This window comes from Panthera pardus, unplaced genomic scaffold, assembly GCF_024362965.1.
Source record: "Panthera pardus isolate Hobbes unplaced genomic scaffold, ASM2436296v1 HiC_scaffold_16, whole genome shotgun sequence".
Lineage (NCBI taxonomy): Eukaryota > Metazoa > Chordata > Mammalia > Carnivora > Felidae > Panthera > Panthera pardus.
Genome location: NW_026526721.1, coordinates 40,656,291 through 40,666,233, shown reverse-complemented (window position 1 = coordinate 40,666,233; position 9,943 = coordinate 40,656,291). Strand labels below are relative to the sequence as shown.

Sequence of the window (9,943 nt, the reverse complement as noted above, 5' to 3'; positions counted from 1 at the left end):
GGGATACAGGAGTACTGATGCATAGGGGCACTTGTACCCCAATGTTTATAGCAGCACTCTCAACAATAGCCAAATTATGGAAAGAGCCGAAATGTCCATCAACTGATGAATGGATAAAGAAATTGTGGTTTATATACACAATGGAATACCAGGTGACAATGAGAAAGAATGAAACATGGCCTTTTGTAGCAACATGGATGGAACTGGAGAGTGTTATGCTAAGTGAAATAAGTCATACAGAGAAAGACAGACACCATATGGTTTCACTCTTATGTGGACCTGAGAAACTTAACAGAAGACCATGGGGGAGGGGAAGGAAAAAAAAAAGTTAGAGAGTGAGGGAGCCAAACCATAAAAGACTCTTAAAAACAGAACAATCTGAGGGTTGGTGGGGGGGTGGGAGAGAGGGGTGGGTGAGTGATGGGTATTGAGGAGGGCACCTTTTGGGATGAGCACTGGGTGTTATATGGAAATCAATTTGACAATAAATTTCTTAAAAATAAATAAATAAAATATAAAACCTAAAAAAAAAAAGTGTGGTGTGGTACACACACAGAATGGAATATTACTTAGCCATAAAAAATGAAATCTTACCATTTGCAATGACGTAGATCTAGAGAGTATTATGCTAAGTAAAATAAGTCAGTCAAAGAAAGATAAATACCATATGATTTCACTCATATGTGGAATTTAAGAAACAAAGCAAATGAACATGAGAGGGGGGGGGAAAGGAAGGCAAATCAAGAAACAGACTCTTAACCAAAGAGAACAATCTGAGGGTTACTGGAGGGGAGATGGGAGGGGGAGATGGGTTCAGTGGGTGATGGATATTAAGGAGGGCACTTGCTGTGATAGTACCAGGTGTTGTGTGTAACTGATGAATCACTAAATCTACACCTGAAACTAATATCACACTGTATTTTAAGTATCTCCAATTTAAATAAAAACTCGGAGAAGAAAAATGAAATAAAGCTAACACAAAGCTAACAAATTTTGTATATTAATTTTGAGAACAAGTAGCTTAGCAAATACTTATCATTTCTCTTGAGTTTCCCAATCACAAATTATACCATATTTAATAAGAATGATAATTGTGCATGCCCCTTCCCATTCTAATATGTATTCTTTCTGTTGACAATTTTTATTGGCAAGAATTTTTAAAACAATATTAAGTAATAATGCTGACCTGACGGTATTCCAGTTATTTGTTGCTATGTAACAGACCACCCCACACTTTAGTGACTTAAAAAAAAAACACCATTTATTTTCTCTTACAGTTCTTCAGGTTTTCTGAACTTCCCTGGGAAGTTCTTCTGCTGGTCTTATTTGATGTTTCTCAGGCAGTAGCCCTCAGACACCAGCTGGAGTAAGAGTCATCTGTAAACCTGATTGGGACACTGTAACAGTGTGGCTTGTCTTGTTTTCATGTATTCTCAGATCTTCCAACATATTCTCTTCTGCATTATAATTATGCTTCTTAAATGCAAGTTCAGAGCTCCCCAAAAGTGCAGAAGTGAAAGAAATAAAGATCTGCTTAAGTCTTAAGCCTGCAACTAGCTCAGAATTACTTGCCACCTGGTATTGCTTAAGCAGTCACAGAGACAACCCAGATTCAAGGGATAATGAAAATACTTCACTTCTCAATGGAGAAGTGAAGAATATGCTGTCATCTTTAATTTCTCACAGCCTTCCTTTGGCCCTCAAAATATTTATACTCCTCTTCCATTTAAAGTACCCTAACACCCTTCCAGGACTCAAACAAATTTCATCCTAAGTTTTAAATTCAAGGAATCATCTAAATCAGGTCCAAATGTGGTTCAATTTCCTTAGGAGTAATACTTTTTAACTAAAAATCTTAGAATTAAGAAACAAGTTTTACTTGCACATACTCAGCATACAATGATAAGATAAGGTAACCTAAACCTATGCTTTCATTCATAAGATTGGGCAAAACAAAAGGCACATAATAGTCACTGATCCATAGTAATTCTGAAATGTAAGTAGGTGCATGTAACCAATCCCTTGATTACAGCCTAATCTTACTCCTTAGGTAGGAGTGGTTCTCTGTTACTAATAGTTCTAATGTCAGGACTCTTGGCTTATTCTAGAGTTTTCCTTTATTTTTACAAGAAATGGCCCAGGGTGTCGGTGGCTCAGTTGGTTAAGCATCTGACTTTGGCCCAGGTCATAATCTCACAGTTCGAGTTTGAATCCCACATCAGGGCTGTGCTTCTGACAGGACAGAGCCAGCTTGGGATTCTCTCCCTCTCTCTGCCACTCCTCTGTGCTCTCTCTTTCAAAATAAATAAGTAATCACTAAAAAAAAAAAAAGAAAGAAAGAAAGAAGTGGCTCATGTAAGCAACTCGCTAGCTTAGTTTTTCAGTCTGCTTCCTGGTTGTAAGAAATTTTTGGTCCAAATGCCTCTTTTGTTTTTGTCCCCTTCAGAGCATACAATTAAAATTCCCTTAAAAACTATGCAGGTTTCCTGTGTATCAGTTAAAATCTACTCCAATAGATTAAAGTGACACCCACATATCTTTTCAATTCAGGCCCCTCTCTAACCTTGGACTGAGAACCAAAGGACTATGCAACAATACATTTAAGAACCTTAGAATCCTATAGTCTAGCAAAGAGGGTCTAGGAGGCAACATCTTAAATCCATCTGACATCTTAACAGAGAATCTTATAGCTGTAAGTTTCGATATCTTGATCCTGAAGTCATATATACATGTTTTGCAGCATTGTGGATTCAATCTTTATCCTGAGACTATTCCTTACATCAAGAATCTTTTTGTGCCTAGAGAATCTGGGAATAAGAAACAGTATTATTTTCCAAAAAGCAAACCCTAGGTTTAAAATATTTCTTTTAGGTCTGCCTAAAAACTATTTTTCTTTATTATACCTAGGTAAATGAATTAGTCACTACTGACATTCTATCTGGAAATCTCCTTATTCCAGCCCACAGATAGGTATGTACATATAAATCAATTTTCATTATTTGCAGTACTTATGTTCAATAAAGTGCCCATGAATACTGAATTAGCAAATACTGAATCATTGCCTCTAAAGGAAATACACGGTAGATTTCTATGAGCCTCTGGTCACATTTCCATCAGCAGATCAGTCCATAATTTTGATGTATGTATGTTTCTATTTAAGTACAATTTACTATACATTATAATGCATTAACGTTGAACTTGCAGCCAACAGTCCTATAACTCATGTCTGAACTAAGTTTATCTAATATACATTTTCCCCATAAAGCATACTGCACGCTTCTTCCACTTAAGGACACTAGGCAACGTGGGGATATAATGCTTCTGACCATTTTAAAATGGTAAAATCACCAACAAACAAGCAAAAAAATGTGAAAATAGTGGTACTAAATAGATGGCAAAAAGGACACCTGTTTACAATACGAGAGCTGAAACAAAAAGGCAGAATGTTGCTGTGTTCTAACTTCAGTTGGGACCATGTCTGTCCTGGGTGATTCAAAATTTGCACTACTCCGGGTAGGTTCACAAATGACTGCAAAACTGTCATGCTATTTTATATGTAATATATTAAAATACATGCCTAATTTTTCACATTACATTGGGAGATCCCAATGCCAAACTTTCCAGAACTCATATCACAGGTTGCCTTTTCCCAGTTTCCAATGACAATTGTTTCTTTGTCCTTTCCAGACTTTACAAACAGTCTCCTTGAGACCCTTCTGATTTCTGCTCATGACCAGGGCCCAAAGCCAATGCAACATGTGTTTTTTGTTACAAGAGCAACTTCTAAGTACCAATTGTTTGTCAGCTGTTTTTTGCTGAAAACAGTAGAAGCAGATTCTAACAATCTACTTCAAATCATAAAGGCTTAAAACAAAGACCATCTTCTATATCTTACATATCTGTCAGTTGCCATGGATCAACTCAGCAGTTCATCTACTAGTTTTGCCAAGGGTCTCTCCTGTAATTGCAGTTAAGATGGCAACAGTGGAGACTGTAGTCATTTGGAGTCTTGCCTGGGATGCTGGGATAGTGCCTCCATGCAGTCTCAAAGCCTTTCCTCCAAGTTTCTCCACTTAATCTCTTTATGTGATTTCTTCAGCAGGTTAGTCATATTCTCACAGGACTGCACTTCGCAGCCCAAAAAGGTACAAAACAGAAATTGCCAGACCTTTTTGAAGCCGTATAGTGGAACTAGCATACTGTCACCTCACAGTCTTCTATTAACTAAACAGTCACAGAGCTGGTCCAGAAAAAAAAGAAATAAGCTTTACCTCTTAATGGTGGACTGAAGAAGAAAAAAAATGCAACAATCTTTAATCCAACAAAGAGCATATCCCTGCTTTATTTCTCACTTCAGTAGAAATCTGTTTTTTCAGTATTAAGCAGAATGTTTTCTTTGTTTTGAGTTAAAGAGGTTTTTTTTTTCTTTTAATCGTGTTAAGAATTATCCAAAGGGAATTATCACATTTTAAAAATAATATATATTTAAATAATATCTTTTCTCTTCTGATGTATTAGAATGGTAAATTTATAAATGGATGCCCTTAATCTGAACCATCCTTGCATTTCTAGAGTAAAACTCTTATGATTAATAAATTAAATTATTTGGGGTATATGGATTTTAAAATTGCTTACTTAAGATTTCTAATCAATAATGAACATGAGGTCACTCTGTAGGTGTGCTGTGGACATGAGTGATCTTTCTCAAGTTTTGGTAGAACTGTTATTCTAGCTTTGTGCAAAGTATTTTGGAAAACTTCCTTATTTTTTCCCTCTGATCTCAAAGAATTTAAATTACATTCTGATTATTCCTTGGAATTGTGAAAGAGATCGTCTGTGAACCCATCTGGTCCTGCCTAGTATTTTTTACATACTTAACTGTCAAAAATTTCTCGTTTCATCCCATAGTTCTCTCTCTGACTGGTTTTTTTAATTTGCACTGGATCGATTTGCTCATTTTTATGAAAATATACATATAAACATTAAAAAGTTTATTAAAATGTTTATAGGATGGAGCAAAATTCTTCTAATCTCTCTGCCTTAATAAATTTACCCATTCTAAACTATAATTTTGTGTATTTTGGCAGTCTCCCAATTTTTATTAGATTAGGAAACAATTTATAGGAGAATCTCATCATTTGTGATTTTATAAGGTAAAAATCTGGAATAGGAAATTTTACCCTGGAAAAAGCTTTTGGGAATGTTTCACTGGAAGCCCAATATATCATTTCCCAATAAATACAAGAGATCAAATTTTCCTCAAGCATTGGAAGAAATTTCTTTTCTTTTTTTTTTTTTTTTTAGTACAAGATGAAATATTGGCTTATATTTAGTGGTCACGCAGTATGGAAAGTGCGTATGTTTAAATCCTAGAATCATAATTACATGCAGTGGACCAAGATGCTCACATTATAAAAGGTAGAAGAGAGGTGTGATTAAGTGAACAAAATTCTTCTAACCCATCCCATGCTCACATCAAGGCATATTCGTGGGCCAGAGTGGAGAAATGGAAACTGTAAACCTTCAAGGTTTTGGACTTACAAAAAAGTTTTAGCCTAAGATCCAAAGAGAAGTCTGTTTATTCTGGATATTTTTTCTCATTTTGGCTCAAATTTCATGTACTTGGCACATACCCTTCATAGTTTAGGATCAGAGGTTATAGATACTTCTTTGTTTCATTGAAGACTATGTTACTTTTATTTGTTTTCTACTGTTTTTTATGAGTTTTGGAAGACAAAAAATCAATTTAAAATTTAAAATGCTTTATTCCTTCACATTCAGTCAAGTTTATCATTCAATTTTATTTTTGTTTTAAGATTATCTAACATCTTATTTTATCATAAAGTATATTGTATTAGTAAATTCAACCTATTGAGTTATAACTCTAGCTCCCTACTGTTCTAATATTAATTTTCCAACTGTTCTTTTACATTTCAGTTTTAAAGTTTAATTTATATCAACTTTAGAATATCCGCAATTTAATGAAATTTTGGCTTTTAAAATGGTGGTATATCAAAATAATGAACAAAGTAAATTTCAACTTTACTGTTTTATTTCAAAAATATTAACAATATTTAAAGCATTTAATGCAATACTTGCTAAAACAAGCATGATGATTTAACTACATTAATTAAATTAGAAAAATATGAGAAACCCAGAGTTCAAATACATACATCTGTTCTCAAGTCTATAATCATGCCAAAATCTATTGCTGGTTTTATTTAAATTACTATGGTAGAAACTCTTCCTTCTGTCATATGCAGTCACCCTAACTTAGTTTTCCAATTAATTTCTATATTTACTCATGTTTGTAATGAGGACAAGGATTTGAATATAAAAGAGGAGGACTTATAAAAATACTTCCTTAAAGGTATGTTTATTTGTCATTTAACATTTTCCCTTAGTTTCTTAGAATACTTTTCATTTCTTTATTCATTCAGCTCTTTATGTGTAAATGAGAACTTAGCTTGCGCTAAAATCTGTGCTCATTTGCTGTAAATACAATGTAGAGCAAAATGAATACAGTCTGTCCCTGTGAGGAAATTAAAATATAGTAAGAAAGTTATAATAAGCTAAACTTAAAATTATAATGTAGTTTGATAAAGGGTGTAATACAGGAAGTACAGTTTCTAAGACATATAGAAAGAGCCTCTACCCAGAGTTGGGGAGTCAGAGACAATAAAAAATAAGGAATAGTTTATGAACAAATTATTTTTGCATAAGGAATTATTTTAGGTTTTTCTTTTCCATATAGTTCTAAGAATTTAGTGCAATTTCTGTCCTGCCTGCGCAAAGCTTATGCTTTAATTGTGAACCCTGATGAATTGCGAATTTACTGAGTAGTAAACTATTACTTTTATTCCCATTATTTTTGTACGTTAAAACAATTGTTTCCTCATAAAACAAAGTTAATGTAAGAGATAAAGCATTAGAATCAGCCAAAGTTGAATGAAGAAACCACAACATTATTAAATATGAAATCACTGTTTCTCCAAATGGGATCCCAGTTTTAAGGTCCATGTCTGTATTCATGGGAATCCACTAGTTTTTTATTTCTTTAATATTGAAAAAAAAAAAAACCAATGCATGTTTTATTAATAAGACTTTATAGACTAACTCCAACATCAAATTTCTGGCTTTCCATTTCTGGACCTTTTGCAAAATTAGTGCTGGTGTTTTGTTTAATGGAAAAGGAGAACAGTAATTCAATTTAAAAAATCTAGGGAGAGGTAGTTTCAAAACACAAGGTTCTATGGTAAATAATAAATGGAATAATAAATAATAAAATAATAACTCTTAATTCATATTCTAATTCAGTTTAACAATCAGATTAATATTCTTAGACTTGCCTAAATTTGAAAAACAATAATCTCTATAGACATAGATATTAGAAATAAATGTAACATATTATTTTCTTTAAATCATACATTCTTTGTAAAAACAACTGTTTTCTAATTCTCCATGAAGATGAACTTTTTTTTTTTTTTTTTGAGAGACAGAGAGGAGCAGAGGGAGAGAGAGAAATAATCTTTTTTTTAAATTTTTTTAACATTTATTTATTTTTGAGAGACAGAGACAGAGCATGAACGAGGAGGGGCAGAGAGAGAAAGAGAGAAGGAGACACAAAATCTGAAGCAGGCTGCAGGCTCTGAGCAAGATGTCAGCACAGAGCCTGATACGGGGCTTGAACCCATAAACTGTGAGATCATGACCTGAGCCAAAGTCAGATGCTCAACCGACTGAGCCACCCAGGCACCTCATGGAGAGTGAGAGAATATTAAGCAGGCTCCATGCTCAGCACGTTGCCCAATGTGGGGCACGATTCCACGACCCTGGAATCATGACCTGAGCCAAAATCAAGAGGTAGGCACTCAGCCAACTGAGCTACCCACGCATCCTGAGGATGAACAATTTAAAGTCAAGTTGCTTATCTCATATATGTGCAATAGGCTAGTTCAATTATTTGTGTCTTTTACATTTTCTAGATAACGTTTCTAGGTAAATAGTTTGTGCTACTAACATAATGTTGCTACTAAGTAAACAATTATGATTCTAAATGTCAGAAATCAAGTAGAATAGCATATATTCACCAACATGCTCACCATATCTCAAATATATCTCAAAAGGCTATGATAACAGTCTATGATAAAAACATGTTTTCTCGGGAAGAATTTGACATTTCACAACAGCATCACCAGCACAAAACTCTACTTAGTGCAGATAACTGGCCCAAAGACATCAAAACTAACCTTATTTTTTATTCTATATACCAACCTACTTTACTAGATTGTTTTGAAGATCAAATGAGAAGACATGTGTAACAGTATTTTTCAAAGCAAAAGTACATGGCAAGATAACTGGTTTATTAAAAAGTTTAAACTCATAATAATATACTAAATATTTTTCTAATTATTGATTTTCTTTTTTTAGCAGAGATACTCTCTTTTGTTTTTTGGGGTTTTTTTGTTTGTTTGTGTTGTTTTGTTTCAGGAGTAGAATTTAGTGATTCATCACTTACATATAACACCCAAGGCTTATCACAAGTGCCCTCCTTAGAGCCTTAGAGCCATCACCCACAGAACCTATGTCCCTACACCCCTCTCCTCCAGCAACCCTCACTTTGTTCTCCATAGTTAGGAGTCTTAAGGTTTGCCTCCCTCTCTGTTTTTGTTTTATTTTTCCTTCCCTTCCCCTATGTTCATCTGTTTTGTTTCTTAAATTCCACACATGAGTGAAATCATATGGTATTTATCTTTCTCTGACTTATTTTGCTTAGCATAATACAGTCTAGTTCCATCCATGTCATTACAAATGGCAAGATTTCATTCTTTTTTGTGGCTGAGTCATATTATATTCTCTCTCTCTCCTCTCTCTCTCTCTCTCCCTTCCTCTCTCTCTCTCCTCTCTCTTTCTCTCTCTCTCTCTCTCCATATATATATATATATATATATATATATATATATATATATATATATATATATACCACCACTTCTTTATCGATTCTTCAGTTGATGAACATTTGGGCTCTTTCCATAATTTAGCTATTGTTGATAGCATTATCAACAAACATTGGGGTGCATGTGCCCCTTTGAGTCAGTATTTGTATATCCTTTAGATAAATGCCCACTAGTGTAATGGCTGGGTTGGTTGTAGGGTACTCTTATTTTTAACTTTCTGAGGAACCTCCACATTGTTTTCTAGAGTGGCTTCACAAGTTTGCATTCCCACCAACAGTGTAAGAGGGTTCACCTTTTTTCTGCATCCTCACCAACATTTGTTGTTTCCTGCATTGTTAACTTAAGCCATTCTGACAAGTGTGAGGTGGTATCTTGTTATGGTTTTGATTTGTATTTCCCTGATGATGAAGGATGTTGAGCATGTTTTCATGTGTCTGCTAGCCATTTGGAGGTCTTCTTTGGAGTAATGGATTATTTATTTTTTGGTTGTTGAGTCTCATAAGTTCTTTACAGATTTTGAATACTAGTCTTTTATCCAATGTGTCATTTGCAAATAAAAACTTCTCCCATTCCATAGGTTGCCTTTAGGTTTTGTTGATTGTTTCTTTCACTGTGCAGAAGCTGTTTATCTTGATGAAGTCCCAATAGTTCACTTTTGCTTTTGTTTACCTTACCTCTGGAGAAGTGTCTAGTAAGAAGTTGCTACAGCTGAGGTCAAAGAGATTGCTGACTGTGTTCTCCTCTAGAATTTTAATGGTTTCCTCTTCACATTTAGGTCTTTCGTTCATTTTGAATTTATTTCTTGTATGGTGTAAGAAAGTGGCTCAGTTTCTTTTTTCTGCATGACACTGTCCAGTTTTCCTAATACCATTTGTTGAAGACTATCTTTTTTCCATTGGATATTCTTTTCTGCTTTGTCAAAGATTAGTTGACCATATAGTTGTGAGTCCATTTTTGGGTTCTCTATCCTGTTCTATGGATCTATG

General features: G+C 34.3%; 1 long non-coding RNA gene across 1 annotated transcript in view; it reads left to right on the top strand.

Moving 5' to 3' along the window:
* The first annotated feature begins 2,638 nt into the window (after positions 1 to 2,638).
* LOC109255359 (uncharacterized) overlaps positions 2,639 to 9,943 on the top strand; it is a 32,633-nt gene continuing 25,328 nt past the window's right edge. Inside the window, exons 1-2 of the long non-coding RNA XR_008422439.1 lie at positions 2,639 to 2,692; positions 2,908 to 2,970. This is a non-coding gene — a long non-coding RNA (uncharacterized LOC109255359). The remainder of the gene's footprint in view (positions 2,693 to 2,907; positions 2,971 to 9,943) is intronic.